The 22,766-nt window shown below is 38.8% G+C and overlaps 2 long non-coding RNA genes across 2 annotated transcripts in view; one reads left to right on the plus strand and one right to left on the minus strand.

Annotated features, from left to right (window-relative positions):
• LOC138413650 (uncharacterized) overlaps window positions 1-20,630 on the minus strand; it is a 57,983-nt gene extending 37,353 nt beyond the window's left edge. The window contains exon 1 of the long non-coding RNA XR_011246058.1: window positions 20,515-20,630. This is a non-coding gene — a long non-coding RNA (uncharacterized lncRNA). The remainder of the gene's footprint in view (window positions 1-20,514) is intronic.
• LOC138413648 (uncharacterized) overlaps window positions 3,870-22,766 on the plus strand; it is a 58,574-nt gene continuing 39,677 nt past the window's right edge. Inside the window, exon 1 of the long non-coding RNA XR_011246056.1 lies at window positions 3,870-3,985. This is a non-coding gene — a long non-coding RNA (uncharacterized lncRNA). The remainder of the gene's footprint in view (window positions 3,986-22,766) is intronic.

Raw genomic sequence — 22,766 nt, forward strand, 5'->3', positions numbered from 1 at the left:
TCACTAACTCGTTCCTCTCTAACTCTTTCCTCTCTAACTCTACGCTTACCATCACTTATTAACATATACTGAACATTAAGAAAAGAAAGCTGAAGTGGATTAGCATTATCCTTATCTTTCTTTCCTTTACCGATGTTTAAACCCATTTCTCTAGTAGGTTGTCTCAGCAGTTTTAACACAACTCTTATTTATCAATTTAAACTCCCAATTTGTTCAACAAAATACAAAATTTGGAAGACCAAAGTTATGCTGATATGGGAAAAGACATTTAGAAATTCCCTAATTTATTTTAATCCGTTCTTTCTTTTTAATTTCCTTTTGTTAAAAATTTGTTTTTAGGATTTAGTCTTTCTTAATACCCTCAAAAAGCCAATTATACCCCTAATATACTTAAGTTTACTTAAATTTACTTACCTTTACTTACCTTTGGCGGTTGAGAACTTCTCTCACTCTCTCTTTTTTTTCTCTCTTATTAAAGCAGATTCATTGCAGTGTCGAGATTATCCTGGCTCAGGTCTCAGTCCTTCAGTCCCAGTCACATCTCCAGTGCAAAACTCTATTTACTATATTATTTCATAGTTTGTTAAATCATGAGCTCGACGTCAGAACCCAATATAACAAGTGTATTAAAATCATCAAACACTCCGTATATTTCTATTATTATATCACGTACATATCAATACTCCTTAACTCTGTGACCTCCTCTCAGATCACCAACCTGTTTATTCTAATAACTACGTGATCTCCAAGATCATCAACAGGCTTATTCTATATTAACTCTGTGGTCTCCAAGACCACCCGTGACCTCCAAGATCACCCGAAGCTTCCTTGATTCTACATCGGTTCCAAACCTTGCCATGCAGACACGTCTGTCACTCACCCTGTGAGAGAATCGTTTCCCTTCTGAATTTGTCTTCCCAGAAAGACAGTGTCTCTGTGCTACTTGGTCCGCCGGATCACAGCAGTGAGAGCACTCTTTGGTTCTCAGGCATCAGGCCCTCACGTCTCTACCCTCTTTTGTCAGGGAGGTTGAGGTCAGAGTCCCAGACTCCCTGCGCAGTTTTACCTTTCAGCCTTGAGATCCAGAGTGTCCTCTCACACGAGTGATCCTGCCAACAACGCCAAATGTGGTGGCAATTTCTGTGAAACAAGCACAAAGTCAAACACTTCTTTCTGAAAGTTTAATTCAGCATCTGCAGATGGACTCATCAGTACACATCACCTGAATGACATGCACAAATGAGCAAAGAACATAGGAGAATCTGTGTTCTTATAACTCTCAGCCCCCTCCCACTAAGCATTCAAAGGTATTTATTACCCTCCTGTAGTTTCACTCAGTGGAGGAGACATCCTGGCCATTTGTTTACATGTTCTGTGGATGACCCCCCCTGTGAGATCCCAGTTGTTTGATCCCAATCAGAGATACCATGAGAAGCCATAAAGATTTGGTTTCTCGAGGCCATACAACTCAAGTCTCTTAAGCCACCATCGTAAACCTTAAGGTTGCCCTTTCAGATAAACAATTTGGTGAACCATTTGGTCAGTCATCCACATACATGTCTGCTAATGCAATTAAACATTCACAAATGTAAAAATTTCCATTACAATACCTTACAATATACTGTGATGTTAACTGTGTTCTGAGAAGGTTTTTGAAATATATGGGGATTTATGTAGATAACATTTATTTGACAACTTGTACCATTTCTATTTGGGGGGGAAATTTCACGGCTATGCTCAGTATCAAATTCTAAATCCACATTAAAAAATTGAGGAGTAAAAAAATATGAAAAGATGGGGAGGGAGGTTGATTTTCATGTGATTTTTATTGTGTTGTAGACTGGTTTGTTTAAAATGTCCCCCAGGCAAAATGGAACATGCGTAACTTGTAGTGACTACAGTATCAGTATAGTGCCTGGAAAAGATAATTTTGGATACATGCCTCGAGCTGCAACTGACACAGAAAGTAATGCATGTAAGACACATTGTCATCATCCACAGGGTCTCCTCCTGTGTCCTTTCACCTCCCCTCTATAATGTGTATACTGATGACTGCCGCAGCTGGCATGACAACAGATTACTTTTCAAATTTGCTGATGACTCTGTGACAGTCAGTTTCCTCCATGCAGATGAGAACAACCATGGTCCCATTGTGGATTGTGAATCTGTATTGGTGTGACTGTGCATTTTTACTACTAAATGTGACAAAAACCAAGGACATGAGTTTTAGGCATCAGTCCTCAAACTCTTAGAATACTATCATCAAGGGACATGTGGTAGACATTTTAGAGAACTACAAGTACCTTGGGATGATTATTAACTATGATATCTCTGATGTTCCTGATGATGACTGTTTGTATTACAGATAGCAAGTGGCTGATCCCTTATTCAGTAGAACATGTACTTGTACAATGTAACTTGTACAATGCTCAATGATATAGATATCCATTCCAGATTTCTGCAACATACCTTGTAATTGTATCCATAATTAATTATGAAAATAAATCCAGTTTATGATTTTTGATATATGACAATTTGATTCTGACTGATCATAATTCAAGGTCAGCTTTAATTTGTGATACTTTAAATTAAGTTTAAAGTGAGAATGTCATCATAGAAATCCTGAACTTGAATTGTGACTAATGAAGCATTGTGTTAGTTCATGCAGGAGAGAGTCATGTACTCAGCTACCGATAGGTTTATGGGTGCTCGTCAGTCACCCACCAATTACAGCCCATTCTCTCTCTTTAAATATGACCTCATCCTCACTGATCCCTGCTCAGCTCTAACACTTTTAGCACTGTAATGGAAATGTTACATTTTTGTATGTATAATTGCATGAGCAAAGATGTATGTGGAGGACTGAACAAATGGTTGACCAAATTGTTAATCGAAAAGGGCAATAAATCACAAAATATTTATGCAGTGATAAATGCAATTAGGAGTGTTGAGCTCCTTCCTGATTAAACTTTATCATTGTCAGACATACACCAAAAGTAGGGACATCTTTTGGATGTGATTGATGAAGGATCAAAGATCAAATGGCAAGGTCACTAGCACCTCACAAAGCACACTTCTTGCCTTGTATATGCAATATATATCCAAAATGCCTTCAGGGAATTCTTTCATATTTGGCACAAACATTCACATGAATTTAGATTTCATTTTGGTAGCCAAATGTCACAGTGTTCTCACAAAGTATGTAAATATTTTTCCTTAAATTGATATCTAAAGATCAGCTCATGGGAATGTCGTCAAACTTGGTAAAAACATTAACTTAAACTCAAAGATGAAGGATTTTATTCCCTTCGAAGTTAAAGGTCAGAGTTACCTCATGTCACTGTGAATGTGATATGTTAGGACTGTCAGTAGGGAATTTCATTATATCTGGTAACTTGGACTGCTTGAGGGAATTTCTTATCAACGTTACATGAGGTGTCACTTGGATTTCAGCCCTCTAGCTGGTCAGGGGCCTAAACAGGGCTCGCAGCCTCTTGGTTCTGGAGATTTTTGGGAAAATTACGATCCCTTTCGGGGCCTTCCCAGGGGCCTAGGAGCCCCAAATTTGACCCACTGGTCACAAGGGGCTCTTTGAGCCTGCATTACCGATTTTCACCAAAACCGCAGAAGGGCCCAGGTGACCTTTGTGACCTTTGGTATCAATTAAGCCCATTTCTAAGGGCTCCATTTTCATAGCCGTACAGAGTACATATGGGTATGAGAGGGAAGAATGTTGATCGGGGGGGCCTAATGATCGCAAAGGTGTAACTTTCAAACAGTTTGAGGCTTTTTTGGCTGAAATGAGGGGCCAGCATATACTAGGCATTGATAATGGGCTTTACACTAACTTCTGATTCCCCTTTCATTATAGATTGCAATTTGACGGGCCTCCAGCAAATGCCAGAAAGCACGAAGAGCTTTGAAACCGCGACAGGAGCCGTCTTTACAGAAAGCCCATCCACCTAGTTCGGCCTGGTGTCCGCAGGTGCGAAAGAAGAAAAGTTGTGCCAGGTTGAATTAGACAGTCAGACAGGTTCTGACACTTGTTGCTTTTGTGACACAAGGAATATTGTGCTTCACCAGCAATACAGTTTTTTTTTCAATGAAGGGCAATTTGGGGTTCAGCATCTTGCCTAGGTATACTTGCTTGTGTGTCTTGTGTTGCAAGATCCTGCTTTGGCTGGAGCTGGGGGCCATCAGTGAAGTAGAGGTAGCTGGCCACTGCCTCATATAATAATAGCCATGCTCATCCTGCCATTCAGATGAGTTTTGATTTCTGTAGCATTAATTTGATCTTGTTTTGGTCTGGAATTCAGTTCCTGTCAGCCTTATCAGTTGAATTTCTTTTTTGTTTTAGTTCTTTGAAAATTACTTTTTGTTAGAAAAATCTGAGCCATCATGTGTCTTCCCTTATTTAGTGCCAGATGACTCTGATGCGCCAAACCAAGTTATAAATTGCCTGTGAAAGTAAAACTGAAAATTTTGTAATGTTCAAGGACAAAAGATTATCGGCAAAGTTGGAGCAACAAAACAAATCAAAAATAAAGAACCTGGGTGTTATTCAGGACTAGATTTTAATCCACACATAAACAATGTCACAAAGATTGCCTTTTATCATTTAAGAAACATTGCAAGAGTAAGACTGTTCCTCACTTTGGAAACTGCCAAAAGTTGATTCATGCTTTTATACTTTCTCGCCTGGACTACTGTAATGCACTATATTCAGGATTACCGAAAAAATCCATCGATCGCCTACAGCTTTTGCAAAATCCAGCAGCCATGGTTTTAATGAGAAATAGGAAAAGATTCCATATTACTTTTATTTTAGTGTCTTTACACTGGCTTCTAGCATCACTGAGGATTGATTTTAAAATTATTTTACTTGTTTTTAATTCTCTTAATGGTACAGCACCGTCATACATCTCTGACTGTTTATCGGAATATGTTACGAATCATTCCCTCAGGTCGTCTACAGCGGGCTTGCTCAATGTCCCCAAAACAAACAATAAAAGGTTTGGGGAAGCAGCTTTCTCTTGCTATGCTTTCCTATGCTATGCTATCCAAAGGTTTGGAACAAACTCCCACCACACATCAGACATGCTTCTTCTGTTGATAGTTTTAAGAAACAACTCAAGACCTGTTGCTATGATAATACATTTTAGCTGCATTTTATGTATAAATACATTTATTATTATTATTGTTATGGTCTCAGCCAGCCAGGCCATAACAACATGTAATCAGGAAAGCTGTCTCAAAAGCCATCCTCCTGGGAAAGTAGATACAGTAAACACAAAGATCGATGTCATGAAGAAAAGCAGGAACTTGAAAGGTGCATAAAAATATCAAAAGAAATAGAGAAAACAACAACAATTTTCTTCTACAACTCCCAACATGCACTGAACTGTGCCTGTGGCCCCATATTTTTTTATCATATTACTTCATGTAACTAAAGTCCATTGTTTGTGCTTCCATCTCTCTATCTCTCTCCCTCTCTCTCCAAATTTCACTACTAATACTACCACCATATTATGATTATGATGATGATGATAAACTGTTATAATTAATAATATAATTGCATCTCAATGTATCACTATTCATTATATTTATATTTTTATGACAACAACAGTCTCTCTCTGTCTCTCTCTCTCTCTTCTCTCCCCTCTTATCCACTCATCTCTCCTCTCCTCCATTATTCTCCTCTAGTCAAGGCAGATGGGCGCCCACACTGATTCCAGAAACTTGTTGTAGTCACTCACTTATAGTAAACTCACTTGAATACTATAATAATAATAATAATATTGATACTATTACTACTACTACTACTAGTAATACACTTTATTCATATAGCACTTTAAAAAACGGAAGTGCTTTGACTGAAAAGCAAGCAAAGTAAATACAAACTTGAACAAATAAAAGCAGTAATATGACAATCAAGTATTAATTTGGTCCAATTTTTAGTGAAAATGGCAGAGCAGATGTTTTGGTTGCAAACCTAACAATGCTCTACTTGGCTCTACTATTGCTCTACTACTTACTTGTATGCAAGTAGAGCTATAATTCATCCTGCACATTGAGGCCTCCATCATGAAATACAATGCACAACAAAAGACATAAAACAGTTTATATTTTGTTACATTACATACAGTACAAAATACTATGAATATACACATTTCACTTAATAGTAACATGCCATCGCCCAAAGATATCAGTAATCATATCTTCAGTTTTAGAGCATTCCATTACTTCTGACTATACGTGTTGGCAGCTCTGTGCGGTAAACACATTTCCCGTTAGTCTGCATGAAGGTGACTGTCATCTTATGCTCAGTGACCTGGAAGTAAGCCACGCCTCCTATTGTGTGATTGACAGGACTGGAGTAGAGCTGCCAGGACTGAGGAACACTGTCCTTGTGAGTGGTGTCAGGATCGCTGACCACCCCACTCCCACTGACTACATATGAGCTCCCATCATCCTCTCTGATGAACTGTTAAAAATACAGAGACAGACAGCATTAAAGGCATCAATGTTGTGCTCAATTAGACCAAGATACAGCGACAAAATTCATTAAAGGTTCAGTGTGTAAGATTTAGGTGAAAGGGAGCAGAAACTGAATACAAAGTAATCCTAGTGATGTTTTCACTAGTGTGTTTTATCTAAATTGTACGATTGTTGTTTTCTTAGAATGAGCCATCTATATTTAAATACTTTATATTTACATGTGGAGCAGGTCCTCTCTACAGAGGCCGCCATGTTTTTACAGTAGTAAAAACTGGACAAACTAAACGCCTCTTGAGTTTTTATGACAAGTGAAGGCTGCCACAGGTTCTCTTTCATGTTTGGAAGAGGAGGGTAAGATGAGGGGTATTCAGCTGCAACATGAAGCTGCTCAGTATAAGTAGGAAGTATAATTCAGGAAGACTTTCTCATAAACCGTTCCTGGCAGAGGCCGTCCACACAGAGCCCAGTTCTGCCGGAGGTTTCTTACACCTGGGAGTTTTTCCTCCCCGCTGTTGCTCATGCTTGCTCGGTGTGGAACAAGTTGGATTTTGTGTTTCTTCTTGGACTTGGACTTTTGTGCAGCACCCTTAGACAACTGCTTGTTGTGATACCGTGCTATATAAATTTGAAATTTGAAATATTCAATTACTCACAAATCTATCTCTCTATATATATTTCTTCTTATTAATCAGCTGATTGTGGGCATTTTGAATGGCCATTCAGATATTGCCACAATCTCATCCAGCCAGTCGTGCGGTTGTGATCAAATTTGAAATCCTTTCTCCTCTCTCCGGCAGTCAGCTGTCATTAGTGATCCGCTGTAACTCCCCTTCAACCCAATCTCCTCCGGTTTAATCCGAAGCCATGGTCCAGTCCAGCAGAGTCATTCATAATTATTTCTCCATCAACCCCTCTGATGCCGATGACATCACATAGGGGTCAAAATGCCAAAAGACTTAATTGCATAGAAATAAAAAAAATATTCAACTGTCAAGTTAAAGTCTCTCCTGATTGAACTGTTCTCATATCAACCACTTGTTTCCAATCTTATTTCATTGTAGGGCTTTATGCAGCACATTGATTCCCTCTTACACTGACACACACATATTGACAATAACACATCTGAATGCTTAGACTGCAACACTCACGTTGCACAGTAAATTCCTCTTGCTCCAACGTGTTTTACAGACACACAGATCACTTCATAATGTTGAGGTAATTATAAAATTAAATATAAAACCATATCATACAAGTGGTAGATGAAGTTACCAGATATTCCATCACATTGTATCATTCTATGTTATTGTTTCCATCTTTTCAATCCCCCCTCCCTTTCTGCTTCTGTTGTGCAGTGACTTTAGTTTTTTTACGGTCATTTTGTGCCATACAGACTTGCATAGTGAAGATAAGGCTTACAGTGTACCATTCTTAATGTTGTCTTTACTCAGTAGCCATCACATTGTGCAATCATTTACTTCATTGAGATAAGTTGAAGCCAATTGTTGGACTGTAAGTTATACTACTGCAGGAAAAACAAATGCTCATCTTCCTGGAACAATATGTCAACACTGTGCTCATATAAAATAAATAAGATTTCATCTTTATGACTAATTATATTGACCAGTAATATCCGTTGAAACAAAGTATCATTTAACCCAATAACTATCTGGATGGTTTCTAATTTTTGGAAATGTATAAAACCTGTGATTGTGTAATGTGGGCACATGCCAGTCTTGGTGCCAGAAAATGATGCAAACTAGCTTTGAACTATCAACAAGTACAGTCTTTGTAGCACCCACTAGTGAATGCCACCTCCTGTACAGAGAGGGGCAATCTTGCACATGCTCTTCTCAAACACAGTGTGATAAGTGGGATATGAAAAAGAATAAATAACTGTCAAAGAGACAGACAGACAAATAACAACACACTGAGATACACTTCCTTGATGTGTATCATTTACACATGATATTTTTTATGATTGAGCGTGCACTCACTTACATACCTGCAGATTGTGGTCATGGCCAGACAAGTACACAGTGACTCTGTATTTCTTCAGCAGGGGCCTCAGTCTGTTGACCAGACAGGATGTTGGTCCGTGATGGCCGATGGACCAGACAGTATAATGACCAGCCACCACAACATAGGCTGATATGACACATGTCATACATACTGGCACTTCAGTTAAAAGGCAACAACAGAACAAAATGTAACTGTATCACATCTTAGAGAACAACCACAGTTCTGTCTCATTTGCTTCTGTTTCTGTATGTTAATTGAGAGTGGCATGATGATGCAGAAATCGTTTGTATTTAGTGCCGTGCAAAAATATTATAATTAATAACATGCATAATACAATCATGCACATAGCAATGACTCCAAACATATAGCCTTATAAAGATTTATCAAGAACTATCTTCACAGATAAGAGAAACAAATAGCTCTTCACATCATCAAGTTATTTTTTGACAGCATGACGTAACAGAGGAATGTTTTTTGAGCAATGTTGCAGATCATCAAACACATTTTAATATAAGGTAAAGACAATGTGAGTACATCATTGGATTTATTGAAAGGAAAGAGTTAATCTAAATCCCCCATTGAAAGGTAATCCACCCCAAAACCTAAATACTGTTCTATTTGCAATAACTTTAAGTCTTTTACATCCCTGTGGAGGAATTTTTGAACCATTGCCATTGCAGGACTTTTTAAAATCCAGCACATAGGTTTTTGAGCATGAACTGTACATTCATGCTGTACTCTAAAGTCTTGCCACAGCATCATAACCGGGTTCAAGTTGAGAGCTAACATTTGGTGTTTGTCCTGATGCCTACGTGCTCAGGACATTATGTGTTGCTCTACAAATTGTTTGGAGTGTCCAGGCAGTTGTATTGGCAGTTTGCTACTGCATGGCGTGAGTTTGGTTGCTTTGCAGCTTGTTTTTTCGAATTTAACTGTTGCTTGTGGGTATCGTTGTGTTATTGTGAAGTTGTGGTCTCCCTGTTGTTAAAAAAAATCCACTGTGTGTGTGTATGTGTGTGCAGAGGTGATAAAAGCACACACATTCTTTACTCAAGTAGAGGTACAGATACTTGTATTAAAAATAAAGAAGTTTAACCACTGTTTCGGCTTCTTTAACCAAGTAAAAGTATAAAAGTACAGGTTCTGAAATGTACTTTGACTTCTTTAACTGAACTACTCTTACTTCAAATAAAGTAAAGAACAATTCACTTAAACGGAGGGTTAAAGCAAAGATTTCTGAGCATGAAAAACTGTCCACAAGAAAATGAGTACAATGTATTGAATGAAGTATTTTCTTAAAAGGTCCAGTGTATAAGACTTAGGAGAAAGTGATGTATTGGCAAGAATTGAATATAAAATAATCCACCAGTGGGCAATCGTCAAAATTGTACAGATTGAACAGAATGGGCCCTGCTAGATTTAAATACTTTATATTTACATCAGGAGCGCATCCAAACTGGGCAAACTAAAGCTTTTGAGTTTTTATGTCAGCTGAAGTTCACAGCAGGTTCTGCTACCCACCTCTGAGAGTGTTTATGTACATATGATATTCATTAGCGATATTCACTGCCACTAGATGTCGCACTAGCAGCAGTATCTCAAACCATAGCAAATGTGGAGGTAATCCTGTAATTCTCCATTTACTTTATTTAAATCTCAATAGGTATATGTTTATATCAGTGATGTAAGTGTGGATATTTCAGTGGATAAGATGCATGGTGCTAAAAAGGGAACATTTTTATTAAGAGCACCTGCTGAAATGCAGAAATTAGACTTTTTTTCTTTTAATTTTTTCTTTGCCCAAACAACACCTAGCATAATATTAGGAGATTCACTTGGGGGTTGGGGGTTTACAGATAGCAAGTGGCTGATCCCTTATTCAGTAGAACATGTACTTGTACAATGTAACTTGAACAATGCTCAATGATATAGATATCCATTTCAGATTTCTGCAACATACTTTGTAATTTTATCCATAATTAATTATGAAAATAAATCCAGTTTATGATTTGTGATATATGACAATTTGATTCTGACTGATCATAATTCAAGGTCAGCTTTAATTTGCCTCAATTCAAGATACTTTAAATGAGGTTTAAAGTGAGAATGTCATTGTAGAAATCCTGAACTTGAATTGTGACTAATGAAGCATTGTGTTAGTTCATGCAAGACACAGAGTCATGTGCTCAGCTACCGATAGGTTTATGGGTGCTCGTCAGTCACCCACCAATCACAGCCCATTCTCTCACCAAAGTGGTCTCTTTAAATACGACCTCAACATTAAATTTCTCATATTCTAATACTAGAGCATATTCATGTTATGGTTGTAATGTTTACGGTCAGTTGCAGCACTTAGAGAACAGTATTTTTGTTTATTCTTGTGTTTTTATGTTCAAAAAGTTATTCTAACACCAGCAGCAGTAAGAGCATGTGTAGTTACCCTAACCAGACATTTGAACCCAAAAGGCTCCAAATTTGATCTTTTGACCTGCAACACCCAGAGCTTTTTTTTTTTTTCAATTATCTTTTTTATTGATTCCACATATCAATATTCCATCAATATTTTACATAATGTGTATAATTTTACAACAGTATAAAACATTCCTATACTTCCACCGCAGAGCAGAGACATAATTGGACATGAATTCTCAAGTAAAGTTACAGTAGAGTAAATGTGAAGTAAAATGAACCGCTTTTTCACTCTTGTCCTTATTTTCACACCTCTCCTGCATTGTTCCTTGTCTCCTGATTGGGGTAAACATATCAAATAAATAAATGAATAATAAACAAGTTTGTAGCCTGAACCAAGGGGGTCAACACTCTGCAATACACACTGTCCTTATTGCACAAAGTCTGCTCTCAATGGAGACACAAAATCAATCCAGTTTTCCCAGTAGTTTTTAAAAGTTTCTGATTTTAGTCTAGCTGAGAAAGTCAGCTTCTCCATTCTATATATATCGAGCATTACATCTACCCAATCCTCTATTTTTGGTGGATCTTTTTTTAGCCATTTTCTGGTGATGGCCTTTTTAGCCACCACCACCATCATTATTCCAAATATGTATTTAATCTCCTGGTTCTCTTTTCCCAAATATAAAACTTCAAATGAAAGTGGAATTTGCACTTTCAGAATTGTTTCCATACTCTTCTTTAACTCTTGCCAAAAAGGTATAATACAAGGGCATCCCCAAAAGATATGAAAATGGTTGGCCTTATTTTCCCCACACAGTCTCCAACGTCGTGTGTCTTGAGATTTCTGTTGTGTTGGTGTAATAAAGTATCTTACAATGTTCTTCCAACCATATTCTCTCCATGAGAGGGAGCATGTTGTTTTCCACTGTCCTTCATTTACCTTGTCCCATTCCTCCTCTGATAACATGCGAACGAGCTGAACACGTTCTTCAATAGGTTCAACAACAACCCCCCCACCCCCAGCGGACCCTCCACTGCCTCTACGACTGCCTCTACTGCTTCTCAGAGCAACAACCCCCCACCTCCCCCCATCATCCTCTGCCCCACACCACACCCGTCACCATCTCCCCCCACCCCTCCGCTGGCTTTCACCACAGACTTTTTCACACCTCCCACCCCCAGGACATCCTCACATCACCCACAGTCCCCCACCACCACCACCTCCTGCAACACACACCTCTTTGCACCACCCTCAAACCCACCACTGACATCCCCTACCCTCCAGTCTGGACTACACATCACAGCCAGCCAGGTGAGGAGAGAGCTGGAGAGGCTCAAACAGAGGAAAGCTGCTGGACCGGACCGCATCAGCCCTCGTGTGCTGAAGGCATGTTCCAGCCAGCTCTGTGGAGTTCTCCAGCACCTCTTCAACCTGAGCCTACACCTTCAGAGAGTGCCAGTGCTCTGGAAAACATCCTGCCTGGTCCCAGTGCCCAAAAAAGGACGTCCTGCTGCACTGGAGGACTACAGGCCGGTGGCACTGATCTCTCACATCATGAAGGTCATGGAGAGACTGGTATTGGCACACCTCAGACCACTGGTGTGCCCATCACAAGACCCCCTGCAGTTTGCATATCAGCCCCATGTTGGGGTTGATGATGCAATCATCTACCTGCTGCAGAAGGCCTACTCCTCCCTGGACAGACCCAACACCTCAGTCCGGATCATGTTTTTTGATTTCTCCAGCGCCTTCAACACCATCCAGCCCAGACTGCTGAAGGCCAAACTGGAGGGCACGCGGGTGAGTGCTCCCCTCATCACTTGGGTCAATGACTATCTGACGGGCAGACCACAGTTTGTGAGATTACAGAATTGTGTGTCTGATCGTCTGATCAGTAACATCGGGGCCCCCCAGGGAACTGTACTGTCCCCCTTCCTCTTCACCACATACACCGCTGATTTTAAGCACTGCACTGAGTCGTGTCATCTGCAGAAGTTCTCTGATGACACGGCCATTGTGGGGTGTATTGAGGGCGGGGGGAGGCTGAGTACAGGGACCTGGTCAACCGCTTTGTGAAGTGGTGTGGGGAGAACCGCCTGCAGCTCAACGTGGAGAAGACGAAGGAGATGGTGGTGGATTTCAGGAGGAACAAGCCCCTGCCCTCTCCTGTCTGCATCAGTGGGACGGATGTGGAGGTGGTACCTGCATACAAGTACCTCGGTATCACATTGGACAATAAACTGGACTGGTCCACCCACACAGAGGGCCTGAGCCGGCTTTACTTCCTGAGGAGGCTCGGGTCCTTCAATGTCTGGAACAAAATGCCCGCAGATGTTCTATCAGTCTGTTGTGGCGAGCACCATCTTCTTTGCTGTGGTGTCCTGGGGTGCGGGCATCAAGACAAAGGACGCCAACAGACTGAACAAAATCATAAGGAAAGCAGAGTCTGTGGTTGGCTCTAAGCTTGTCACCATGGAGGAGGTGGTGGAGAACAGGATGCTGGCAAAACTGCTGGCAATCATGGACAATCCCTCTCACCCCCTCCACAAAACACTGGACAAGCTAAAGAGCAGCTTCAGCCACAGGCTCATCCAACCCCGCTGCTCTAAGGAGCGATACAGGAAATCGTTCATTCCAACCGCAATAAGACTCTATAACTCATCTACCTCTGTCAGAGCCACCATCACAGAACTGCACTAACATACCTGTCACCCTTGCACCATGTACCCTATACTACACTATGCCCCATATACTGGAACATTTACTTCTGTGATATGTGTTAATTAAACCATTTTGATATTACAGACCATTTTATACAATAATATTGTCTTTTGCACACCCAGTCTACATATTCTTACACTGATAGTATATTGTATAGTCAAGTACTTATATTTATACCCTACTATATACTATATATCATATCATATTATATCATACTCTGTATATTCTCTGTATATTCTTCGTATATATAAGTCTATATACACATATTTATACATGTGTACATGTTATTATTATTATATTATTACTACTACTATTACTATTATTATTATATATACTGTTGCTGCCATTATTACTATATACTGCTATTATATTGGTATAAGTACTATCTATATAAATATATATTATGTTATATTGTATACTATATATACTGTACTACTATTCTTATATACTGTCTAACAATAACATTACCATCATATCATCATTACTATTACCATCATATTGCCACTGCACTACTTGTCTGCCTATTCATCTTGTGTTTCTGTTTTTGTTCATTTTTACCTCAATGTTTTGTTTTGTTCTATTGTATTGTGTTTTGTTGTGTTCTGATATACGAGCTGCTATGACAACTTAATTTCCCTCCGGGGATGATTAAGTAATCTATCTATCTATCTATCTAACTGCCACCCAGCCTCTTTTCCCCCCTTTTCTTTTATAAATGTCATATTGTTACCCTTTAATCTTTCCACTTCTTTATATAGTTTTGTGATTAGTTTGAATCATATGCTGAGATAAAGAACTTAATGATTCCTGACTCAGGCTCATCTGAATTAAACTTTTTTAGCTGACATAAAAACTCAAAAGCTTTAGTTTGCCCAGTTTGGATGCGCTCCTGATGTAAATATAAAGTATTTAAATCTAGCAGGGCCCATTCTGTTCAATCTGTACAATTTTGACGATTGCCCACTGGTGGATTATTTTATATTCAATTCTTGCCAATAGATCACTTTCTCCTAAGTCTTATACACTGGACCTTTTAAGAAAATACTTCATTCAATACATTGTACTCATTTTCTTGTGGACAGTTTTTCATGCTCAGAAATCTTTGCTTTAACCCTCCGTTTAAGTGAATTGTTCTTTACTTTATTTGAAGTAAGAGTAGTTCAGTTAAAGAAGTCAAAGTACATTTCAGAACCTGTACTTTTATACTTTTACTTGGTTAAAGAAGCCGAAACAGTGGTTAAACTTCTTTATTTTTAATACAAGTATCTGTACCTCTACTTGAGTAAAGAATGTGTGTGCTTTTATCACCTCTGCACACACATACACACACACAGTGGATTTTTTTTAACAACAGGGAGACCACAACTTCACAATAACACAACGATACCCACAAGCAACAGTTAAATTCGAAAAAACAAGCTGCAAAGCAACCAAACTCACGCCATGCAGTAGCAAACTGCCAATACAACTGCCTGGACACTCCAAACAATTTGTAGAGCAACACATAATGTCCTGAGCACGTAGGCATCAGGACAAACACCAAATGTTAGCTCTCAACTTGAACCCGGTTATGATGCTGTGGCAAGACTTTAGAGTACAGCATGAATGTACAGTTCATGCTCAAAAACCTATGTGCTGGATTTTAAAAAGTCCTGCAATGGCAATGGTTCAAAAATTCCTCCACAGGGATGTAAAAGACTTAAAGTTATTGCAAATAGAACAGTATTTAGGTTTTGGGGTGGATTACCTTTCAATGGGGGATTTAGATTAACTCTTTCCTTTCAATAAATCCAATGATGTACTCACATTGTCTTTACCTTATATTAAAATGTGTTTGATGATCTGCAACATTGCTCAAAAAACATTCCTCTGTTACGTCATGCTGTCAAAAAATAACTTGATGATGTGAAGAGCTATTTGTTTCTCTTATCTGTGAAGATAGTTCTTGATAAATCTTTATAAGGCTATATGTTTGGAGTCATTGCTATGTGCATGATTGTATTATGCATGTTATTAATTATAATATTTTTGCACGGCACTAAATACAAACGATTTCTGCATCATCATGCCACTCTCAATTAACATACAGAAACAGAAGCAAATGAGACAGAACTGTGGTTGTTCTCTAAGATGTGATACAGTTACATTTTGTTCTGTTGTTGCCTTTTAACTGAAGTGCCAGTATGTATGACATGTGTCATATCAGCCTATGTTGTGGTGGCTGGTCATTATACTGTCTGGTCCATCGGCCATCACGGACCAACATCCTGTCTGGTCAACAGACTGAGGCCCCTGCTGAAGAAATACAGAGTCACTGTGTACTTGTCTGGCCATGACCACAATCTGCAGGTATGTAAGTGAGTGCACGCTCAATCATAAAAAATATCATGTGTAAATGATACACATCAAGGAAGTGTATCTCAGTGTGTTGTTATTTGTCTGTCTGTCTCTTTGACAGTTATTTATTCTTTTTCATATCCCACTTATCACACTGTGTTTGAGAAGAGCATGTGCAAGATTGCCCCTCTCTGTACAGGAGGTGGCATTCACTAGTGGGTGCTACAAAGACTGTACTTGTTGATAGTTCAAAGCTAGTTTGCATCATTTTCTGGCACCAAGACTGGCATGTGCCCACATTACACAATCACAGGTTTTATACATTTCCAAAAATTAGAAACCATCCAGATAGTTATTGGGTTAAATGATACTTTGTTTCAACGGATATTACTGGTCAATATAATTAGTCATAAAGATGAAATCTTATTTATTTTATATGAGCACAGTGTTGACATATTGTTCCAGGAAGATGAGCATTTGTTTTTCCTGCAGTAGTATAACTTACAGTCCAACAATTGGCTTCAACTTATCTCAATGAAGTAAATGATTGCACAATGTGATGGCTACTGAGTAAAGACAACATTAAGAATGGTACACTGTAAGCCTTATCTTCACTATGCAAGTCTGTATGGCACAAAATGACCGTAAAAAAACTAAAGTCACTGCACAACAGAAGCAGAAAGGGAGGGGGGATTGAAAAGATGGAAACAATAACATAGAATGATACAATGTGATGGAATATCTGGTAACTTCATCTACCACTTGTATGATATGGTTTTATATTTAATTTTATAATTACCTCAACATTATGAAGTGATCTGTGTGTCTGTAAAACACGTTGGAGCAAGAGGAATTTACTGTGCAACGTGAGTGTTGCAGTCTAAGCATTCAGATGTGTTATTGTCAATATGTGTGTGTCAGTGTAAGAGGGAATCAATGTGCTGCATAAAGCCCTACAATGAAATAAGATTGGAAACAAGTGGTTGATATGAGAACAGTTCAATCAGGAGAGACTTTAACTTGACAGTTGAATATTTTTTTTATTTCTATGCAATTAAGTCTTTTGGCATTTTGACCCCTATGTGATGTCATCGGCATCAGAGGGGTTGATGGAGAAATAATTATGAATGACTCTGCTGGACTGGACCATGGCTTCGGATTAAACCGGAGGAGATTGGGTTGAAGGGGAGTTACAGCGGATCACTAATGACAGCTGACTGCCGGAGAGAGGAGAAAGGATTTCAAATTTGATCACAACCGCACGACTGGCTGGATGAGATTGTGGCAATATCTGAATGGCCATTCAAAATGCCCACAATCAGCTGATTAATAAGAAGAAATATATATAGAGAGATAGATTTGTGAGTAATTGAATATTTCAAATTTCAAATTTATATAGCACGGTATCACAACAAGCAGTTGTCTAAGGGTGCTGCACAAAAGTCCAAGTCCAAGAAGAAACACAAAATCCAACTTGTTCCACACCGAGCAAGCATGAGCAACAGCGGGGAGGAAAAACTCCCAGGTGTAAGAAACCTCCGGCAGAACTGGGCTCTGTGTGGACGGCCTCTGCCAGGAACGGTTTATGAGAAAGTCTTCCTGAATTATACTTCCTACTTATACTGAGCAGCTTCATGTTGCAGCTGAATACCCCTCATCTTACCCTCCTCTTCCAAACATGAAAGAGAACCTGTGGCAGCCTTCACTTGTCATAAAAACTCAAGAGGCGTTTAGTTTGTCCAGTTTTTACTACTGTAAAAACATGGCGGCCTCTGTAGAGAGGACCTGCTCCACATGTAAATATAAAGTATTTAAATATAGATGGCTCATTCTAAGAAAACAACAATCGTACAATTTAGATAAAACACACTAGTGAAAACATCACTAGGATTACTTTGTATTTAGTTTCTGCTCCCTTTCACCTAAATCTTACACACTGAACCTTTAATGAATTTTGTCGCTGTATCTTGGTCTAATTGAGCACAACATTGATGCCTTTAATGCTGTCTGTCTCTGTATTTTTAACAGTTCATCAGAGAGGATGATGGGAGCTCATATGTAGTCAGTGGGAGTGGGGTGGTCAGCGATCCTGACACCACTCACAAGGACAGTGTTCCTCAGTCCTGGCAGCTCTACTCCAGTCCTGTCAATCACACAATAGGAGGCGTGGCTTACTTCCAGGTCACTGAGCATAAGATGACAGTCACCTTCATGCAGACTAACGGGAAATGTGTTTACCGCACAGAGCTGCCAACACGTATAGTCAGAAGTAATGGAATGCTCTAAAACTGAAGATATGATTACTGATATCTTTGGGCGATGGCATGTTACTATTAAGTGAAATGTGTATATTCATAGTATTTTGTACTGTATGTAATGTAACAAAATATAAACTGTTTTATGTCTTTTGTTGTGCATTGTATTTCATGATGGAGGCCTCAATGTGCAGGATGAATTATAGCTCTACTTGCATACAAGTAAGTAGTAGAGCAATAGTAGAGCCAAGTAGAGCATTGTTAGGTTTGCAACCAAAACATCTACTCTGCCATTTTCACTAAAAATTGGACCAAATTAATACTTGATTGTCATATTACTGCTTTTATTTGTTCAAGTTTGTATTTACTTTGCTTTATTTTCAGTCAAAGCACTTCCGTTTTTTAAAGTGCTATATGAATAAAGTGTATTACTAGTAGTAGTAGTAGTAATAGTATCAATATTATTATTATTATTATAGTATTCAAGTGAGTTTACTATAAGTGAGTGACTACAACAAGTTTCTGGAATCAGTGTGGGCGCCCATCTGCCTTGACTAGAGGAGAATAATGGAGGAGAGGAGAGATGAGTGGATAAGAGGGGAGAGAAGAGAGAGAGAGAGACAGAGAGAGACTGTTGTTGTCATAAAAATATAAATATAATGAATAGTGATACATTGAGATGCAATTATATTATTAATTATAACAGTTTATCATCATCATCATAATCATAATATGGTGGTAGTATTAGTAGTGAAATTTGGAGAGAGAGGGAGAGAGATAGAGATATGGAAGCACAAACAATGGACTTTAGTTACATGAAGTAATATGATAAAAAATATGGGGCCACAGGCACAGTTCAGTGCATGTTGGGAGTTGTAGAAGAAAATTGTTGTTGTTTTCTCTATTTCTTTTGATATTTTTATGCACCTTTCAAGTTCCTGCTTTTCTTCATGACATCGATCTTTGTGTTTACTGTATCTACTTTCCCAGGAGGATGGCTTTTGAGACAGCTTTCCTGATTACATGTTGTTATGGCCTGGCTGGCTGAGACCATAACAATAATAATAATAAATGTATTTATACATAAAATGCAGCTAAAATGTATTATCATAGCAACAGGTCTTGAGTTGTTTCTTAAAACTATCAACAGAAGAAGCATGTCTGATGTGTGGTGGGAGTTTGTTCCAAACCTTTGGATAGCATAGCATAGGAAAGCATAGCAAGAGAAAGCTGCTTCCCCAAACCTTTTATTGTTTGTTTTGGGGACATTGAGCAAGCCCGCTGTAGACGACCTGAGGGAATGATTCGTAACATATTCCGATAAACAGTCAGAGATGTATGATGGTGCTGTACCATTAAGAGAATTAAAAACAAGTAAAATAATTTTAAAATCAATCCTCAGTGATGCTAGAAGCCAGTGTAAAGACACTAAAATAAAAGTAATATGGAATCTTTTCCTATTTCTCATTAAAACCATGGCTGCTGGATTTTGCAAAAGCTGTAGGCGATCGATGGATTTTTTCGGTAATCCTGAATATAGTGCATTACAGTAGTCCAGGCGAGAAAGTATAAAAGCATGAATCAACTTTTGGCAGTTTCCAAAGTGAGGAACAGTCTTACTCTTGCAATGTTTCTTAAATGATAAAAGGCAATCTTTGTGACATTGTTTATGTGTGGATTAAAATCTAGTCCTGAATAACACCCAGGTTCTTTATTTTTGATTTGTTTTGCTGCTCCAACTTTGCCGATAATCTTTTGTCCTTGAACATTACAAAATTTTCAGTTTTACTTTCACAGGCAATTTATAACTTGGTTTGGCGCATCAGAGTCATCTGGCACTAAATAAGGGAAGACACATGATGGCTCAGATTTTTCTAACAAAAAGTAATTTTCAAAGAACTAAAACAAAAAAGAAATTCAACTGATAAGGCTGACAGGAACTGAATTCCAGACCAAAACAAGATCAAATTAATGCTACAGAAATCAAAACTCATCTGAATGGCAGGATGAGCATGGCTATTATTATATGAGGCAGTGGCCAGCTACCTCTACTTCACTGATGGCCCCCAGCTCCAGCCAAAGCAGGATCTTGCAACACAAGACACACAAGCAAGTATACCTAGGCAAGATGCTGAACCCCAAATTGCCCTTCATTGAAAAAAAAACTGTATTGCTGGTGAAGCACAATATTCCTTGTGTCACAAAAGCAACAAGTGTCAGAACCTGTCTGACTGTCTAATTCAACCTGGCACAACTTTTCTTCTTTCGCACCTGCGGACACCAGGCCGAACTAGGTGGATGGGCTTTCTGTAAAGACGGCTCCTGTCGCGGTTTCAAAGCTCTTCGTGCTTTCTGGCATTTGCTGGAGGCCCGTCAAATTGCAATCTATAATGAAAGGGGAATCAGAAGTTAGTGTAAAGCCCATTATCAATGCCTAGTATATGCTGGCCCCTCATTTCAGCCAAAAAAGCCTCAAACTGTTTGAAAGTTACACCTTTGCGATCATTAGGCCCCCCCGATCAACATTCTTCCCTCTCATACCCATATGTACTCTGTACGGCTATGAAAATGGAGCCCTTAGAAATGGGCTTAATTGATACCAAAGGTCACAAAGGTCACCTGGGCCCTTCTGCGGTTTTGGTGAAAATCGGTAATGCAGGCTCAAAGAGCCCCTTGTGACCAGTGGGTCAAATTTGGGGCTCCTAGGCCCCTGGGAAGGCCCCGAAAGGGATCGTAATTTTCCCAAAAATCTCCAGAACCAAGAGGCTGCGAGCCCTGTTTAGGCCCCTGACCAGCTAGAGGGCTGAAATCCAAGTGACACCTCATGCAACGTTGATAAGAAATTCCCTCAAGCAGTCCAAGTTACCAGATATAATGAAATTCCCTACTGACAGTCCTAACATATCACATTCACAGTGACATGAGGTAACTCTGACCTTTAACTTCGAAGGGAATAAAATCCTTCATCTTTGAGTTTAAGTTAATGTTTTTACCAAGTTTGACGACATTCCCATGAGCTGATCTTTAGATATCAATTTAAGGAAAAATATTTACATACTTTGTGAGAACACTGTGACATTTGGCTACCAAAATGAAATCTAAATTCATGTGAATGTTTGTGCCAAATATGAAAGAATTCCCTGAAGGCATTTTGGATATATATTGCATATACAAGGCAAGAAGTGTGCTTTGTGAGGTGCTAGTGACCTTGCCATTTGATCTTTGATCCTTCATCAATCACATCCAAAAGATGTCCCTACTTTTGGTGTATGTCTGACAATGATAAAGTTTAATCAGGAAGGAGCTCAACACTCCTAATTGCATTTATCACTGCATAAATATTTTGTGATTTATTGCCCTTTTCGATTAACAATTTGGTCAACCATTTGTTCAGTCCTCCACATACATCTTTGCTCATGCAATTATACATACAAAAATGTAACATTTCCATTACAGTGCTAAAAGTGTTAGAGCTGAGCAGGGATCAGTGAGGATGAGGTCATATTTAAAGAGAGAGAATGGGCTGTAATTGGTGGGTGACTGACGAGCACCCATAAACCTATCGGTAGCTGAGTACATGACTCTCTCCTGCATGAACTAACACAATGCTTCATTAGTCACAATTCAAGTTCAGGATTTCTATGATGACATTCTCACTTTAAACTTAATTTAAAGTATCACAAATTAAAGCTGACCTTGAATTATGATCAGTCAGAATCAAATTGTCATATATCAAAAATCATAAACTGGATTTATTTTCATAATTAATTATGGATACAATTACAAGGTATGTTGCAGAAATCTGGAATGGATATCTATATCATTGAGCATTGTACAAGTTACATTGTACAAGTACATGTTCTACTGAATAAGGGATCAGCCACTTGCTATCTGTAATACAAACAGTCATCATCAGGAACATCAGAGATATCATAGTTAATAATCATCCCAAGGTACTTGTAGTTCTCTAAAATGTCTACCACATGTCCCTTGATGATAGTATTCTAAGAGTTTGAGGACTGATGCCTAAAACTCATGTCCTTGGTTTTTGTCACATTTAGTAGTAAAAATGCACAGTCACACCAATACAGATTCACAATCCACAATGGGACCATGGTTGTTCTCATCTGCATGGAGGAAACTGACTGTCACAGAGTCATCAGCAAATTTGAAAAGTAATCTGTTGTCATGCCAGCTGCGGCAGTCATCAGTATACACATTATAGAGGGGAGGTGAAAGGACACAGGAGGAGACCCTGTGGATGATGACAATGTGTCTTACATGCATTACTTTCTGTGTCAGTTGCAGCTCGAGGCATGTATCCAAAATTATCTTTTCCAGGCACTATACTGATACTGTAGTCACTACAAGTTACGCATGTTCCATTTTGCCTGGGGGACATTTTAAACAAACCAGTCTACAACACAATAAAAATCACATGAAAATCAACCTCCCTCCCCATCTTTTCATATTTTTTTACTCCTCAATTTTTTAATGTGGATTTAGAATTTGATACTGAGCAT

The sequence above is a fragment of the Paralichthys olivaceus genome, chromosome 14, assembly GCF_024713975.1.
Source record: "Paralichthys olivaceus isolate ysfri-2021 chromosome 14, ASM2471397v2, whole genome shotgun sequence".
Taxonomy (NCBI): domain Eukaryota; kingdom Metazoa; phylum Chordata; class Actinopteri; order Pleuronectiformes; family Paralichthyidae; genus Paralichthys; species Paralichthys olivaceus.